Source organism: Bombina bombina, chromosome 6, assembly GCF_027579735.1.
Source record: "Bombina bombina isolate aBomBom1 chromosome 6, aBomBom1.pri, whole genome shotgun sequence".
In the NCBI taxonomy this organism is placed as follows: Eukaryota; Metazoa; Chordata; class Amphibia; order Anura; family Bombinatoridae; genus Bombina; species Bombina bombina.
The window spans coordinates 316,122,035-316,141,645 of record NC_069504.1 but is presented as its reverse complement, the minus strand read 5'-3'; the positions used below and the strand labels follow the sequence as shown (position 1 = coordinate 316,141,645).

General features: G+C 39.2%; 1 long non-coding RNA gene across 1 annotated transcript in view; it reads right to left on the bottom strand.

The window, feature by feature from the left end:
- Positions 1–487: 487 nt before the first annotated feature.
- LOC128665056 (uncharacterized) overlaps positions 488–19,611 on the bottom strand; it is a 34,601-nt gene continuing 15,477 nt past the window's right edge. The window contains exons 2-3 of the long non-coding RNA XR_008402983.1: positions 10,995–11,152; positions 488–831 (exon numbers count right to left, since the gene is read on the bottom strand). This is a non-coding gene — a long non-coding RNA (uncharacterized LOC128665056). The remainder of the gene's footprint in view (positions 832–10,994; positions 11,153–19,611) is intronic.

The window sequence follows — 19,611 nt, the reverse complement described above, 5'->3', positions numbered from 1 at the left end:
TTGTCAGGGGTGCCTAAAATTTTACATTTTTAGCTATCCATGTTAGCATATTAGGATTATATGTATGTGCTTTAGAAATGTACATATGCCTCTTAATTGCACCTTTTTATGCTAATACATACCAATAGAATTCTTCATATATATAACAATTTAAGTTACTTTTCTACTCAAAATTATTTTTGTGTTGAGTATTTGCATGTCCAGCCGGCTTGGACAACCAAATATACAAGACTTGTAACTGATTTTTACTGTATTACTTCCAATTTACTAAGGTGCACATCAAAATGCATATCTACTTATCCATACCATTTGATATTAACAAACTTCTTAAATTCATAGGTACAGTTACATTATTTTTTATGCGGTCTCATTTTTTAAAAAATATTGCTAATCAATATCTGACAGGTTTTTCATGTCAAATAACCATATTTTTCATGTAAATAACCATTTCAAAGTTTTTTTCAGACATACAATATTTATGGTAAAGATGAAAATTTTACATATTTCTCACGTTCATATATACAATTAAGTTCTTTTCTGTTTTTTTGTGTGGTCTCATTGTTTTATCTACTACTAATCAATGTATAACATATTTCCATTTTTACAAATTGAACCTAACAGCCATTTAAACTATTTTCAGACATATATTATTTATAAGAAAGACACCAATTCAAAGTTCTCATTTAGTCCCTTCGATTGAAGGGTATCCAAGTACAAGATCCATAATGTTTCTTTCTGGTTTAGTCTTCTTTCTCTGTCACCTCTTCTCCTATCTATCTGTATATGCTCTATTCCAAGGAATTCCAAATACTTAGGGTCTCTATTGTGCACCTGATTGAAATGACGAGAAACAGAATGTTTAGCAAAACCTGTTTTTATATTATATAAATGTTCATACATTCTTTTTCTGAAAGAGTGTGTGGTACGCCCAATGTAATACAAATTACAGCTACATTTCAACATATAGATCATGTAGGAAGGAATAACAATTTATGAAATTCTTTATTTTAAATTCTTTCCCATCAAAGTTAAAGAATAATTTTTTATTTTGACAATGTGTGCAATAATCATACCTTCCACACCTATGCCAACCCAAAATAGTCTGTTTATTACCATTGATATTTTCTGCTCTAAGTTAGAATTAGTTTCTTGTTGTTTCTTATCCCATTCTACAAACTTCGGTGTAAGGTTACAGGGAGACAGTATAGTTTTCAAATTTCTTTATTTTTTACAGATAGTCTTATTTGTTTTGGGTACAATTGGACCCAATAAAGGATCTTTACATACCAGGTGCCAATGTTTGTTGATGGCCTGTTCTATTTGGTTTTTATCTTGATTATATGTAGTTAACCGGCAGATTATATTCATTGATCTTATTTATACAATGTTTCTTTATTTTCATTTTAGTACTCGCTGATTCACTATTTTTCCGTAGCATATCTTCCCGGTTCATGGCACTTACTTCGATCAGATTTTCTTCCAATGTTGTCAATTTAAAGCCCTTTTTCTATAAATCTGTTTTCTTTAAATTTCATTCGCCAGTACAGTTTTTCTTAACTCTAATAAATTGTCCCTTAGGGATATTTTCTAGCCATTTCCTATCATGACAGCTATTATTATTCAGAGAAGTATTTTGATCTACCGATTTAAAGAAGGTTTTTGTTTTTACTTTGGTATTTTGTATTTCTATACATAGGTCCAAAAACTCACATTTTGATTTGTCTATTTTATATTAAAAAATTTGTCCTAGATTATTTTTATTTAGATGTTCTAAAAAAGATATTAGTGATCTCGCGAATAGTTCACCGGCGAAAAGTTCCTGGCGAACATAGCATGTTCGCGTTCGCTGCGGCGGGTGAACATATGCGATGTTAGATCCGCCCCCTATTCGTCATCATTGAGTAAAACTTTGACCCTGTACCTCACAGTCAGCAGGCACATTCCAGCCAATCAGCAGCAGACCTTCCCTCCCAGACCCTCCTACCTCCTGGACAGCATCCATTTTAGATTCATTCGGAAGCTGCATTCTTAGTGAGAGGAGGGACAGTGTAGCTGCTGCTGATTTAATAGGGAAATCGATAGCTAGGCTAGTGTATTCAGTGTCCACTACAGTCCTGAAGGACTCATCTGATCTCTGCTGTAAGGACAGCACCCTAAAAAGCCCTTTTTAGGGCTAGAACATCAGTCTGCTTTTTTTTTTTTTTCCTGTGTAATCTAATTGCAGTTGCCTGCCTGCCAGGGTGTGTGTCAGGCTCACAGTGTATACTGTGCCCACTTGCCCAGTGCCACCACTCATATCTGGTGTAACAGTAGTGTAAATTTAAAAAAAACAACACTTTTTTGACTGTGTTAAATAATAGCAGTCAGTTTCCTTCACACGTGTGCGTTTCAGTGCCTGCCAGGGCACAGTGTCACCCCAGTGCAACTCATATCTGGTGTAACAGTAGTGTACATTTTAAAAAAAAAACAACACTTTTTTGACTGTGTTAAATAATAGCAGTCAGTTTCCTTCACACGTGTGCGTTTCAGTGCCTGCTAGGGCACAGTGTCACCCCAGTGAAACTCATATCTGGTGTAACAGTAGTGTAAATTTAAAAAAAAACAACACTTTTTTGACTGTGTTAAATAATAGCAGTCAGTTTCCTTCACACGTGTGCGTTTCAGTGCCTGCCAGGGCACAGTGTCACCCCAGTGCAACTCATATCTGGTGTAACAGTAGTGTACATTTAAAAAAAAAACAACACTTTTTTGACTGTGTTAAATAATAGCAGTCAGTTTCCTTCACACGTGTGCGTTTCAGTGCCTGCCAGGGCACAGTGTCACCCCAGTGCAACTCATATCTGGTGTAACAGTAGTGTACATTTAAAAAAACAACACTTTTTTGACGGTGATAAATAATAGCAGTCAGTTTCCTTCACACGTGTGTGTTTCAGTGCCTGCCTGCCAGGGCACAGTGTCACCCCAGTGCAACTCATATCTGGTGTAACAGTAGTGTACATTTAAAAAAAAAAAAAACACTTTTTTGACGGTGTTAAATAATAGCAGTCAATTTCCTTCACTTGTGTGCGTTTCAGTGCCTACCAGGGCACAGTGTCACCCCAGTGCAACTCATATGTGGTGTAACAGTAGTGTACATTTAAAAAAACAACACTTTTTTAACTGTGTTAAATAATAGCAGTCAGTTTCCTTTACACGTGTGCGTTTCAGTGCCTGCCAGGGCACAGTGTCACCCCAGTGCATCTCATATCTGGTGTAACAGTAGTGTACATTTAAAAAAAACAACACTTTTTTGACTGTGTTAAATAATAGCAGTCAGTTTCCTTCACACGTGTGCATTTCAGTGCCTGCCAGGGCACAGTGTCAACCCAGTGCAACTCATATCTGGTGTAACAGTAGTGTACATTTAAAAAAACACAACACTTTTTTGACAGTGTTAAATAATAGCAGTCAGTTTCCTTCACACGTGTGTGTTTCAGTGCCTGCCTGCCAGGGCACAGTGTCACCCCAGTGCAACTCATATCTGGTGTAACAGTAGTGTACATTTAAAAAAAACAACACTTTTTTGACGGTGTTAAATAATAGCAGTCAGTTTCCTTCACACGTGTGCGTTTCAGTGCCTGCCAGGGCACAGTGTCACCCCAGTGCAACTCATATCTGGTGTAACAGTAGTGTACATTTAAAAAAACAACACTTTTTTGACTGTGTTAAATAATAGCACTCAGTTTCCTTCACACGTGTGCGTTTCAGTGCCTGCCAGGGCACAGTGTCACCCCAGTGCAACTCATATCTGGTGTAACAGTAGTGTACATTTAAAAAAAACAACACTTTTTTGACTGTGTTAAATAATAGCAGTCAGTTTCCTTCACACGTGTGCGTTTCAGTGCCTGCCAGGGCACAGTGTCACACCAGTGCAACTCATATCTGGTGTAACAGTAGTGTACATTTAAAAAAAACAACACTTTTTTGACTGTGTTAAATAATAGCAGTCAGTTTCCTTCACACGTGTGCGTTTCAGTGCATGCCAGGGCACAGTGTTACCCCAGTGCAACTCATATCTGGTGTAACAGTAGTGTACATTTAAAAAAAAAACAACACTTTTTTGACTGTGTTAAATAATAGCAGTCAGTTTCCTTCACACGTGTGCGTTTCAATGCCTGCCAGGGCACAGTGTCACCCCAGTGCAACTTATATCTGGTGTAACAGTAGTGTACATTTAAAAAAACCAACACTTTTTTGACTGTGTTAAATAATAGCAGTCAGTTTCCTTCACACATGTGCGTTTCAGTGCCTGCCAGGGCACAGTGTCACCCCAGTGCAACTCATATCTGGTGTAACAGTAGTGTACATTTTGAAAAAAATAATACAATTTTGACTGTAATAGATTGAATCGCAGTTAGTTGTCTGCAAGCGTGTGTCAGGCCTACAGCGTCTACTCTGCCAACTTCTGCCAGTGCACAGTGCCACTCATATCTGTTGTCACAGTAGCTTGCACGCATAGTACCACTAATCGAAAAAAAAATGACAGGCAGAGGCAGGCCACCCCACAGGGGCTGTTGTGTTCGTGGTGCTGTGATTCCCTTTGGCCCTAGAATAATGCCCAGTGTTCAGAGGCCATGTACCCTGAACTCGAACAGTTCTGAGGACATAGTTGACTGGCTAACACAGGACACCCAATCTTCTACAGCTTCCGCTCGGAACCTTGACGCACCATCCTCCTCCAGCTTAGCTTCGGGCACCTCTCAAGTTACCACTCGCCCACCTGCCGCCACCACCAACACTAGCACCACAGCCTCTTCACTTGATCTGTCAGAGGAGTTATTTACACATCAGTTGGAAGAAATGAGTGATAGTGATGCGCAACCATTATTGCCAGAGGATGTAGATAACAGGGATATGTCTCAGTCAGGCAGCATTACACACATGGACGTACGGTGTGATGATGATGATGTTGTACCCGCTGCTGCTTCCTTTGCTGAGTTGTCAGATACAAGTTAAGCGGTTGATGATGACGATGCGTCCGTGGATGTCACGTGGGTGCCCGCTAGAAGAGAAGAAGAAGAGGGGGAAAGTTCAGATGGGGAGACAGAGAGGAGGAGGAGACGAGTTGGAAGCAGGGGGAGGTCGTCTCAAGGAGCTAGTGGCACAGTCAGACAGCATGCATCGGCACCCGGGGTCAGCCAGACAGCACGCCAATCAAAGCATGCTCTTGCCACCACCAGAATGCCGTCATTGCAGAGCTCAGCAGTGTGGCATTTTTTTTGTGTGTCTGTCTCTGACAACAGCGATGCCATTTGCAACCTGTGCCAAAAGAAACTGAGTCGTGGAAAGTCTAACACCCACCTAGGTACAACTGCTTTGCGAAGGCACATGATCGCACATCACAAACGGTTATGGGATCAACACATGAGTACAAGCCGCACACAAACTCAAAGCGCCATCCTCCTCCTGGTCCAGCATCTTCAGCCACCTCGACCACTGCTGTCCTCCTTGCCCCCTCTCAACCATCCGCCACTACATGTCTCGCCTTGAGCAGTTCCTGCTCATCTGCCCACAGTCAGGTGTCTGTCAAGGACATGTTTGAGCATAAGAAGCCAATGTCACAAAGTCACCCCCTTGCCCGGCATCTGACAGCTGGCTTGTCTGAACTCTTAGCCCGCCAGCTTTTACCATACAAGCTGGTGGAGTCTGAGGCGTTCAAAAAATTTGTAGCTATTGGGACACCGCAGTGGAAGGTACCCGGCCAAAAATTCTTTGCACAAAAGGCAATCCCCAACCTGTACTCGATTGTGCAAAAGGAAGTAATTGCATGTCTGGCACACAGTGTTGGGGCAAGGGTCCATCTAACCACTGATACCTGGTCTGCAAAGCATGGTCAGGGCAGGTATATCACCTACACTGTGCATTGGGTAAACCTGCTGACGGCTGCCAAGCATGGAATGCGTGGCTCTGCAGAGCAGTTGGTGACAACGCCACGACTTGCAGGCAGGTCTGCTGCCACCTCCTCTACTCCTCCTACTCCATCCTCTTACATAACCTCCTCGGCTGAGTCCTCTTCTGCTGCTGCATCTTGCTCCACATGAACGGCACCCACCCAGCTCCCCAGGTACTATTCCACATCCTGGATACGGCAGTGTCATGCCGTCTTGGGGTTGACTTGCCTGAAAGCAGAGAGTCACACCGGACCAGCACTCCTGTCTGCCCTGAACGCACAGGTGGATCAGTGGCTGACTCCGCACCAACTGGAGATCGGCAAAGTGGTTTGTGACAACGGAAGAAATTTGGTGGCGGCATTGAATTTGGGCAAGTTGACACATGTGCCGTGCATGGCACATGTGTGTAATCTGATCGTACAACGCTTTGTGCATAAGTACCCAGGCTTACAGGACATCCTGAAGCAGACCAGGAAGGTGTGTGGCCATTTCAGGCGTTCCTACACAGCCATGGTGCACTTTTCAGATATCCAGCGGCGAAACAACATGCCAGTGAGGCGCTTGATTTGCAACAGCCCGACACGTTGGAATTCAACACTCCTAATGTTCGACCGCCTGATCCAACAAGAAAAAGCCGTTAACGACTATTTGTATGACCGGGGTGCTAGGACAGCCTCTGCGGAGCTGGGAATTTTTTTGCCATGTTACTGGACGCTCATGCGTAATGCCTGTAGGCTCATGCGTCCTTTTGAGGAGGTGACAAACCTAGTCAGTCGCACCGAAGGCACCATCAGCGACATCATACTATTTGATTTCTTCCTGGAGCGTGCCCTGCGAAGAGTGCTGGATCAGGCCGTAGATGAGCATGAAGAGGAAGAGTTGTGGTCACCATCACCACCAGACACAGCCTTATCAGCATCGCTTGCTGGACCTGCGGCAACGCTGGAAGAGGATTGTGAGGAAGAGGAGTCAGAGGAGGAATGTGGCTTTGAGGAGGAGGAGGAAGACCAACCACAACAGGCATCCCAGGTTGCTCATTGTCACCTATCTGTTACCCGTGGTGTTGTACGTGGCTGTGGGGAAGAAAATACCTTCAGTGAGATAACTGAGGATGAGGAACGGGACATGAGTAGCTCGGCACCCAACCTTGTGCAAATGGGGTCTTTCATGCTGTCGTGCCTGTTGAGGGACCCTCGTATAAAAAGGCTGAAGGAGAACGACCTGTGTGTGAGGTGAAAGTAATCCTCCTCCTCCCACGACCACGCCGGCAAGGACAGGACGCTTTACAGACGTGTTGTTGATGGAGGACATGCAGAGCTTTTTAAGTCCTACACATCGCCACAGTCCTTAGGGGTCCACCCTCAGAGAATGACTTGACCGACAGGTAGCAGACTACCTCGCCTTAACTGCAGATATCGACACTCTGAGGAGCGATGAACCTCTTGACTACTGGGTGTGCAGGCTTGACCTGTGGCCTGAGCTATCCCAATTTGCGATAGAACTTCTGGCTTGCCCCGCTTCAAGTGTCCTGTCAGAAAGGACCTTCAGTGCAGCAGGAGGCATTGTCACTGAGAAGAGAAGTCGCCTAGGCCAAAAAGTCTAGATTACCTCACCTTTATTAAGATGAATGAGGGATGGATCCCGAAGGGACTGACAGTGGGCGATACATAAAAAAGGCCTGATGAGATGAGCTGCCTTGAGCTAAAAATGGTCCACACGCTGCTGTATTTTATCTCTGAATGCCGGATGACTTGTGTGACTTATCCGCCACCAACTAGGGTTCAAGCCGCAATGTTTTAGGGCACTTTCTGCCTGGGAAACAAACATCAATTTTTCTGTCCGCTGCTACAGCAGCGGCTGCAACAATACCTAATTTTTCAGGCATGTGTACATGCCTAATTTTTCTGGCCTCTGGTGCTGCACTGTGGCTTCAAAAACCAAACAAAAAAAAAGCACATAACAGGGATTAAACTGATAGGAGTAGTACTACTTAACACACCACTCCTATCTGGTGGCACATTAGATTGCACGCGCAGTGCCCCAAATTTGAAGTAGGAGGTCCGACCAAGCATCTTTTTCCATCTCCCAGTTCCTAAAATCAATGCCATATACACGTCCCTTTATAGGGGACGTAACAGGGATTAAACTGATAAGAATAGAACTACTTAACACACCACTCCTATCTGGTGGCATATTAGATTGCACGCTCAGTGCCCCAAATTTGAAGTAGGAGGACCGACCAAGAATCTTTTTCCATCTCCCGGGTTCCTAAAATCGATGCCATATACACGTCTCCTGATAGGGGACGTAACAGGGATTAAACTGATAAGAATAGTACTACTTAACACACCACTCCTATCTGGTTGCACATTAGATTGCATGCGCAGTGCCCCAAATTTGAAGTAGGAGGACCGACCAAGCATCTTTTTCCATCTCCCGGTTCCTAAAATCGATGCCATATACACGTCCCCTGATAGGGGACGTAAAAGGGATTAAACTGATAAGAATAGTATTACTTAACACACCACTCCTATCTGGTGGCACATTAGATTGCACGTGCAGTGCCCCAAATTTGAAGTAGGAGGACCGACCAAGCATCTCTTTCCATCTCCCGGTTCCTAAAATCCATGCCATATACACGTCCCCTGATAGGGGACATAACAGGGATTAAACTGATAAGAATAGTACTACTTAACACACCACTCCTATCTGGTGGCACATTAGATTGCACGCGCAGTGCCCCAAAATTGAAGTAGGAGGACCGACCAAGCATCTTTTTCCTTCTCCCGGGTTCCTAAAATCGATGCCATATACACGTCCCCTGATAGGAGATGTAACAGGGATTAAACTGATAAGAATAGTACTACTTAACACACCACTCCTATCTGGTGGCACATTAGATTGCACGCGCAGTGCCCCAAATTTGAAGTAGGAGGACCGACCAAGCATCTTTTTCCATCTTCCGGTTCCTAAAATTGATGCCATATACACGTCCCCTGATAGGGGAGGTAACAGGGATTAAACTGATAGGAATAGTACTACTTAACACACCTTATAATAATGCAGAGAGAGGCAATGCAGAGAGAGGAGTCTGAAGAAGAGGAGTCAGAGGAGGAAGGTGGCTTTGAGGAGGTGGAAGACCAAACACAGCAGGCGTCCCAGGGGGCTTGTTGTTACCTTTCGGGGACCCTTGGTGTTGTATGTGGCTGGGTGGAGGAAGAGATCTTCAATGACATCAGTGAGGACAAGGAACGGTACATGGCTAGCTTGGTATCCAACCTTGTGCAAATGGGAAGTTTGCGGTTGTGCAAATGGACTGTTTGCGGTTGTTTGCGGTGCGTTAAACGGGGAGTTTGGTCTGTCACTGTGAAGCCGGCGTAACCCTTACACTACCTGATCGATACAACATCATACCTGATGTTTTAAAGCACGTTATTCCAAACAATTTAGGAATGTTAGGTGATTTATGCCCTTTATGGATTAAAACCAGACTCTGCATCAACTATGTAATTTTACATGGGAGTTTTGCCATGGATCCCCCTCCGGCATGCCACAGTCCAGGTGTTAGTCCCCTTGAAACAACTTTTCCATCACTATTGTGGCCAGAAAGAGTCCCTGTGGGTTTTAAAGTTCGCCTGCCTATTGAAGTCTATGGCGGTTCGCCCGTTCGCGAACAGTTGTGGAAGTTCGCGTTCGACATTCGCGAACTCAAATTTTTATGTTCGTGACATCACTATTGATATATCTTTTATATATCTTTATACCTTCCATATATTTATCTTTACTCCATATATATTCATTTTCCCAATTTGATAATACCAAATTGACATATCTTGGGGCAGAGCGTGTCCCCATTGCGGTCCCTTGTATTTGCCTGTAATATTTTCCGTTGAAACAGAAATAGTTATTTTCTAGTAATATACCCTTTAACAAAAACTCTCGTTGTATTTGGTTTGGAAAATCATATTCATTAAATGTGTTCTGGATTCTTTTGATGCCTTCTGTATTATCAATTACCGTGTAAAGTGACTTGATATCTGCTGTCACTAGATACCAGTTAGGTCCCAATCTATTGTTTCAAGTATATTAATAAGTGCAGTCTATCTTTTAAACATGATTTCGTTCTAGGAACCAAAATCTGTAGAAATAAATCTACATATAGAGATAAATTGGATGTTAAACTATCTATTCCGGAAATGATGGGTCTTCCGGGTAGGTTAATGATACTTTTATGGATTTTTGGTATATGATAAAATATAGGAACTCTAGGTTCCTTTACTAATAAAAATTAAAATTCTTGTTTATTCAACACTTGTGTTCTAACCCCAACATCTAATAATTTAGAAAGCTATTCAATTAACATTTTTGTTGGATCTTGTCTAAATTTTAGATAACTTATATTGTCTGACAAAAGCCTAAGGGCCTCTTTTTTTATACTCGTCTGTGTCTTGAATTACCACTCCTCCTCCCTTATTGGCTTGGTGAATTACGATATCTAAATTATTTTTAAGTTTTTTCATAGCCTGTAACTCATATATGCTTAAGTTTTTTCTACTTTTATTTCTATTTTTTTCAATCTGTCTCAGTTCTTGTGTTGACAATATATTAAATGATTCTAAATAATCACCCCTATTTTGTACAGGATTGAATTTGGAAGGTTTCTTTAGGTTTGTATTTAATGTAACCATACTTGATTGACCTGCACTTTCTTTATTTAATCCCTCTAGGGTGTATAAATCAAATATATCTACAGTATACGTTTATTTCCTTTTGTATCCCAAATTTTAATATTCTCCATATTGGAATTTTTCTTTTTTTGGATTTCTATATATCTATCTATTGATAATTTTCTTATACATTTTTGGAAATTCACTAGAACATCAGTAGTCTTGGAATATGCAGTGGGAGCAAAGTAGAGACCTTTCCTTAACAGATTTATTTGACTTACTGTTAGGCAATCAGAGGATACATTGACTATAACAAACTGCTTTAACTCCTCATTATTTAGTTCTCTAATCATTCTGTTGTATTCTCTAGAGTTTTCCCTTCTTCCTCCTTGCTTACCTCTGAATCTGCAATTGTTTCTAGCGAGAATTTTCCTTTCTCTTTTAAATATAATACTTCTGTCCTCTTTCTTTTTGAATTCCCTGGGTTGCCGAACCAGTTTTTTGATCCAATTCCTTCATTTTGTAATTCTAATGGACTATTTCCTCCTTCCGCTCCTAAAATAGGAGGATCAACATTAGTAAGATCTTCTAAGATTTTTTATCGATTAACCATATTTGTACTATCTTGTTTTTTGGAATTTGTCTAGATGAAATCATGTTTTGTGACCCTTTGGTGCCTATATTTAAGTGTGTATTTGTCGGTTGTATTCTTTTGTGTTCTTTCTTTTTCTGGTATACTATTTCCCACTCACTATCTGAGTCTACCGCTGGGGAATCAAATATATTACCATTTTTTTATGTGAATATGTGTTTGTCCAATTGTGCTCATCAGGGTGTTTCTTTATACCCTTTGTGTGACCTACAGTATCTTTTGTTTCATATGAGAATTCTTTTTAACATGTGTCATTTTTTTATGTTGGTTCCATTCTTTTTGTGCATTTTGTGCCTTATTTTTATAAGTGTGTTCTTGATTAGACCAATTCTTTTTTGTGAAAGAAATGTTGTTAGTGAAGTTATTTCTATTTTTATTGTATGTGCCATCATGTCTTTTCCAATAGTTTTTTTTGTTTTCATTATAGTCTCTAATATCTCTATTATATTTAGACTGTTTTTTTACCATGATTTTATCTTCAAATTCATCCATTTTTTCAATGTGTTTTATATAGAGTATTGAATTCATCTTTGTCTTTAAAATTCTCAAATTATTTATCCAATGATTCCAGTTTATTTTCCAATTCGCATAGATAAAGTTTTCCTTTTCTTAATTAATATATCCATTAATTTAAATGAGCATCCATCTAAACTTTCCTCCCATTCTTTCAAGAATTCCTCATCTTCTATACCATAAGTCGGTTGTTTTAGAAGTCTTAAACCTCTTGGTATAATTTTGTTTTTTTATATACCTCTCTAATAAATATATATCCCATGATGTTCTTATCTCTTTATTTTTAACATTTTCATACTCTCTAAATAATTAATGTAAATTCATAGACCTATTTTGAGTTTCACTCTCAGACTGATCTATTTTCCCAAATACTTTGTCTATATATTTAGACCTATCTGCTTTCCTTTTGGAAAAATATTCCATGTAGGCTGCTAGCTCTTTAACTGAAAAAAAGATTTTAGGTTAAAAGGGAGAGCGCCACACACTGAAAAATAATTGCTTACTTTGTTGCAATCAATTATAAATATTTATTTTTTATATATTGTATGTCGCTTTATATACGCTTAGTATCTTATTGCTTGATTTATGCTGAACTGCAGCTGTTTTCAGAAACGAAAAAGGTTGTTTGAAAGTTTTTAAACAGCGCTGTATACAGCAGATAAAAACTTGAAATGCACAATGTATATAAAAAAAACACTTTATTTTACTGACAGATCATGTCTCAGAACATTTTACAAAATATAAAAATAGTTCTAACAAATACCTATTCACAAAGCAATTGTATCAACGATGCTCTTGTGTGTAGTTGTTGCTTTAATTCTAGCACATTTGCTCAAAAAACGCCTATTTGCGTGCCTGTAAACAAATACCCATTGTATAAGGTATACCAGAGCACTAATGTACTCGTAATCACACAATTTGTTAAGTCACAACATAAGTATATGTGGTATTAAAACACAAGTTTAAAAAACATTTAAAACCTCATAATACTCTGTGAAATATAGAGCGAAAGAAACTACAAACACTTGCCTGGCCAGACTCTGTGTATATGTAACACTACGCGTTTCAGGGTCACGCCCCTTCCTCAGGTGTAACTAACAGAATCAGTCACTCCTATTTAACCGAGACCACTAGCCAGAACAACCAATAGGCTTCTAATTAATGAGATTGTCATTCTCTCCAATCTTAAGTGCTTATGTGGTCTTTAGTACTATTAAAGGTATAGCTCTATTTGGTACATATTATTCTAAAAATAAACATTAAAATATATCTCAAAGCAAGAAAAGTAAAATCAATTTAATAAAACATTAATAATAAAAATAAAAATAAAAAACACATGAAAAGAAAAAGAAAAAACATATATATTGTTACATGTATAAAGCGTATCTGTTGCATTTTTAGTTATCCATGTTAGCATATTAGGAATATATATATATATATATATATATATATATATATATATATATATATATATATATGTGCTAAATTGTTATATATATGAAGAATTCTATTGGTATGTATTAGCATAAAAAAGGTGCAATTAAGAGGCATATGTACATTTCTAAAGCGCATATATATATGGTATCACAAGTTGAAAGTAAACTGTTTTTTCTCTAGCGGTAACCAAAATAGCGAATAAGAAAAGTTAAAAGAAACCTAACACTTCAGTATCGCGAAAACAACATGGCATATTCTCAGTAGCGCTAACCTGACATGAATATAGGAATATGAGTGTAACTGTACTGTAATGTATTTTTTAAGTGTTTTCTGACACTTTTTAGTTTCGGAAAACAGTTAACCACAGCTCCGAGATCGCAGTAGGAATTGAAGCTTAAATCACTCAACTTGTAATATCTGCGCAATTCATGCTTGCAGAAACACAATATTGTTTGCGAAAAAACATTTGCGCCTCACTTGTAATCGCCTTCTATGGTTTTTTAGAATTTTTTAGAACGTCTATAATAATAAATATTATAATTATAAGTCTATATTTTCAGAGCCATCAATGTGTGTGATTTTAATTCACAGTATGTGGAACATTTTGTTTCCTTAGCTAGATTTGTCTAATGCATTACAAAATTTAAACATATTCATAACTAATACAATTTGTATGTGCAGCTTGCCACAAATAAGACAAAATACTGAATATAGCCAAATGTTGTTACAGTAAATATTCTACACAATATTCTCTAAATATCTGAAGCATGGGGTTTCAGGGGCATTACTCCATACAAGCAAAAAAGGAAACAAGAGTCTGTCTTCTTTAAATATATCACAGAAATCCTTAGCAGGCAAAACTAATTTAAGCGCTAACCTTCTGGAAGATGATATTCGAAATGGCAGGCAAATAATCTGCTGTAGTGTGAGTGTAAATCAATTTATTTTTTCTTTATAAATTGTTTTATTATTGGAATGTAGAGTGCGTAACAAACAGGTAAAACAAATCAATGGCATAATAAAATAGAGATTTATATGTTGAAACTTAGTACAAAGGTTATTCAGTATTACACATTTTACAGAAACTATATGGCACCCAATTAATTATTGAGTTCAGGTGATAATAATTGCATAAAATCCAGCATATTGCTATATAATATACATAGACAACCATTGGCAGTAGAATGGGTTGTACTGATGAGCTCAGTGACTGTAACATGGCACTGTCATAGGTTGCCACCTCTACCATAATTCAGTTTCTGAAATTTGTGCCCTACTAGAACTGTCCCCATCAACTGTAACTGCTATTTTTGTGAAGTGGAAGTTTCTAGGAGCAACAACAGTCTAGCACATAATGGTAAACCAAACTGACAGTGTGAAGCTGGAACACATAGCAAAAATCACCTTTTGCATCACTCACTACAGAGTTCTAAACTGTCTCTGAAAGCAATATCAGCACAAAAACTGTGCATCAGGAGCTTCATGAAATGGGTTTTCATGGCTGAGTAGCTGTATAGTTGCTGAGGCACTAGCTCCTACTGAGCATGTGCAAGAACTCAGAATATGCGTATAAGCATTTTGTCATTGGCTGGTGGCTGTCACGATGCAGGAGGAAAGAAAATTTAAAGGGACACTGAACCCAACTTTTTTCATTCGTGATTCAGATAGAGCATGCAATTTTAAGCAACTTTCTAATTTACTCCTATTATCAAATGTTCTTCATTCTCTTGGTATCTTTATTTGAAATGTAAAAAATGTAAGTTTAGATGCCGGCCCATTTTTGGTGAACAACTTGGGTTGTTCTTGCTGATTGGTGGATAAATTCATCCACCAATAAAAAAGTGCTGTCCACAGTCCTGAACCAAAAAAAAGCTTAGATGCATTCTTTTTCAAATAAAGATAGCAAGAGAATGAAGAAAAATTGATAAAATGAGTAAATTAGAAAGTTGCTTAAAATTGCATGCTCTATCTGAATCATGAAAGAAAAAATTTGGGTTCAGTGTCCCTTAAACTAACTTTGAAAGTTGATATTTTAAATTCATACTAAGGGGCATATTTATCAAGCTCCGTACGGAACTTGATGCCCCGTGTTTTCAGGCTCGCCGGAAACAGAAGCTCTGAGGCTGCGGACAGACATTGCCAGAAATCAACCCGATCGAATACGATCGGGTTGATTGACACCCCCTGCTAGCGGTCGATTGGCCGCGAATCTGCAGGGGGCGGTAATGCACCAGCATTTCACAAGAGCTGCTGGTACAATGATAAATGCCGAAAGCGTATGCTGTTTGCATTTATCGATGTGCAGAGGACATGATCCGCAATATCGGATCATGTCTGCTCGCACTATAATAAATAGGCCCCAAAGTGCTTTGAATTGTCTTTTTATAATGTATTTGTTGATTATGTAATTCTACTTTGTTTATTGGTCCTTTAAAGCTACAAAATGCAAAGACATTTAAGATAATATGGTGCTTTTAAGTTTGTGACATACTCTTTTGGCAGAATGGGCACAAATTCCCACAGACACAGTCCAAAATACATACATAAAAACATAGTAGATGAGGTTGAAAGAAAACAGAAGTCTGTTTTGTTCAACCTATACAGATCCTACTGGATTTACAATAAAGATGCTCCAATTAAGCTTAAATTTAAAAAGGTGACCCATTTAACATATGGAATTCTGTTTCTAGTCAGAAATATATCTAAGCCATTTTTAAATATATATAAGGTACTGGCATTCACTACCTCCTTTGGCAATGAGTTCCATATTTTGACTGCTTTTACAGTGAAAAAAACGTTTAAGTTGCTGGAGATTAAATATCCTTTCCTCCAGCCTTAAATTGTGACCTATTGTCACAAACAATTTCCTTGAAATAAACAGAGCTTCTGCCAGCTCTGTATATGGGCCTTGAATATATTTAAATAAAGTAATCATATCATCACCTCTCAAGGAAACAGACCCAGTTTGGCTAACCTCTCCTCATAGTTTACATTCTTTATTCCCCTTATTATTTTTGTGGCCCTTCTCTGAACTTTTTCTAACACTGCAATGTCTTTTTTTTAGATTGGCCCCCAGAACTGCACTCCATACTCAAGGTGAAGTATTATCACTGATTTATATAGTGACATAATTATGCTTTAATGCCTCATGTAATACATGCTAGTATCTTATTAGCCTTAAAATCTACTGCCCTGCATTGTGCACCCATTTTTAGCTTTTTATCTATAAGTACGTTCAAATCCCTTTCATCCTCTGTTTTGCTAAGTCTAGTCCCATTTAAATAATAGGTTGCCTGTTATTTATTTCCAAACTGTAGAAACCTGTATTAAATCTCATTTTCCATTTACCTGCCCATTCTTTCAATTTTTGCAAATCCTTTTGAAAAGCAATTTTATCCTGCCCTGATGACCTTACACAACTTTGTACCAATTCCAAAAATAGAAATGTTGCTATTTAATCCTTGCTCCAAGTAATTAATAAAAATATTGAAAATGTCATATGGATATTAGTCTTATTTTTGCTTCAATTTATTATACTACCATATTGCCTTTAAGGTCAATAAAATAAAAGAAAGAAATAAGTAAAAAATATTAAAAAGAGCCAGGCCCAATACTGATCCCTGATAAACTCCACTAGTTACCTTTGTCCAATCTGAGTATGATTCATTTAATACTACTCATTGCTTCCTGTCTTTTATCCATTTGTTTATCCATGAGCTAACATTTTCAGCTTTTTCTAGTCTCTTAATTTTGTACAATAGTCAGTCATGTGGCACTGTATCAAACGGCATTGCAAAATCCGAGTATATGACATCAACTAGTTTACAATCGCCAAAACCACTTCCTTGCTTGACCCCCTGCAATCTTGATTCCACCCCAAACACTCAACTGAGACTGCCCTTACCAAGGTTACTAAGGATCTTCTTTCTGCTAAATGTAATGGCCACTACTCCATACTTATCTTACTCGACCTCTCAGCTGTCTTCGACACAGTTGATCACCCCCTCCTCCTACAGACCCTTAGGTCTTTTGGCATCTGTGACACTGCTCTTTTTTGGATTCACTCTTATCTTTCTCACAGGTCTTTTTCTGTGTCATTTGCTGGTGACTCCTACTCTTAAATGCCTCTGTCTGTTGGAGTACCTCAAGGATCTGTTCTGGGTCCTCTACTCTTCTCCATCTATACTTCTTCACTGGGTAAACTTATCAACAGTTATAGCTCCAAATATCACCTCTATGCTAATGACACCCAGATCTACCTCTCCACTACGCTTTCTCTCCCTCTGTCCTTTCTCATGTCAGCTACTGCTTATCTGGTATTTCTTCCTGGGTTGCCTCTCACCACCTAAGGATTAACATGTCCAAGTCTGAGCTCCTTCTAATCGCCCCTCAAGCTCTACACCAACTTCTGACTTTTCTATCTCTGTCAACGGCATCACCATCTCTCCATCGCACCATCGCCCCATATCCGCTGCCTCGGAGTTACACGACTCAAATCTATCCTTCGTCCCCCACATCCAATCGCTTTCTTCATCCTGCCCTAACCACCTACGCAATATTTTCAAGATTCGCCCTTTTCTGAGTGCTAACACCATAAAGCAAATAATCCACTCCCTTGTTATTTTCTGACTTGACTACTTATTGGCCTTCCTCTTTCCCACCCCCTCCCCCTTCAATCCATCCTAAATGTCTCTGCCAAGCTAATCCACCTTTTCTGTCTCTCTGTATCTGCTGCACCTCTCTGTGAGTCCCTTCATTGACTCCCCATTCACAGCAGAATTAAATTCAAAATGCTCACCCTTACATACAAAGCTCTCACCAACGCCACTCCCCACTACCTATCCTCTCTAATCAACAAGTATACTACAGCCCGCCCACTAAGATCCAATAATGACCTGCTCCTTGCATCTTCGATTATCACCTCTTCCCATGCTAGACTGCAGGACTTCTGTTGTGCAGCGCCTACCCTCTGGAACACTCTCCCTCATCCTGTCAAGCTTTCCCCTAATCTTTTCTTCTATTAAATGCTCCCTGAAGACTTTCTTCTTCAGAGAAGCCTACCACCCAACTCAATAATAAATTAATTTCACTTACCTAACATTTACCTCATCTAACTCTGCATTAACATCTTTCTCAATCTTGCAGTCCTCACCTCCTGTTTCTCAACCTCCTACCCTTCTAGATTGTAAATTTCCATGGGAATATGACCCTTAATTCCTCCTGTATGTGTCTGTAAAATCATGTCTTGTCTCTTACAAGTTTTATATAATTGTTTTAGTTAAATGAATTGTACCCATGGACAGCGATGCAGAATATATTGGTGCTTTATAAATAAAGTATAATAATAATCAACTGATACTTCTCTTTATATATTTTTTACTTCCTTCCTCATAGAATCTAATTAGATTAGTTTGACATGATTTATTCCTCATAAAGCCATGCTGATTTCAAATCACAATCTTGTTTACACAAATATATACTCATGAATATAATCCTTTATAATCCCTTCAAGTATCTTGCACACTACCAATGTCAGACTAACTGGTCTATAGCTTTGTGGGTCAGCCCTCCTTCCGTTTTTAAAAAGTGTCACCACATCAGCTTTATGCCACTCCTGGGGTACGGTGCCTGAGGATAATAAGTCTTGGCACAGGATTGGAATGATGAGCCTATATAGACATATTCACACGCTTTACATTGGGTGTTCCCACATCTGTATGTGCCTCCATGCCTAAGCCAAGAGGATTGTATAGCTGAAGCAGGTTTTTTAAGCTGTGAGGGAGACAAAATGCTACCCACAGATTTATTTCTTTGATATGAAAATCTGCAGCCCTTACTGACTGCATCAGCTAGACCATCATCAGCTGCCAATAATTTGAAATGTCCCTGGATTATATTACAGATAGTATGGTATTGTTCTGAATAATCCGTAACAAATGTCAATTTGCGCTCTGAGTGACTATTAGATTTTATACGGTCTACCAAAAGGGAATCTCTTTTTAGTTTGTCTACTTCATTTCTGGCTTTCTTGAGAACTCTGATGCTATATGCCCTTTCCTTCAATCTATCCTGCAATGCTTCAGCATGACGTTCATAGTCTTTTTCTCGCGTGCAGTTCCTTTTAAGGCGAATGAACTGTCCCTTGGCCACAGAATATGGCACTTGTCGGGGATGGCAACTCTGGGCATGCAATATACTATTTCCTGAAATGGGCTTTCTGTACACTTCTGATGTAATCTCACCTGATTGCCACCCCCTGAGCTCCACATCCAAATAGTACATTTTCTGTTTGTTTGTTTCATATGTGAAATGCAGATTGAATTCATTCTGACCCAAGTATTTCACAAATTCATCTACCGGGTGGCTCTCACTGTCCCAGACAAACAGCAAATCGTCTATGAAACGATGGTAC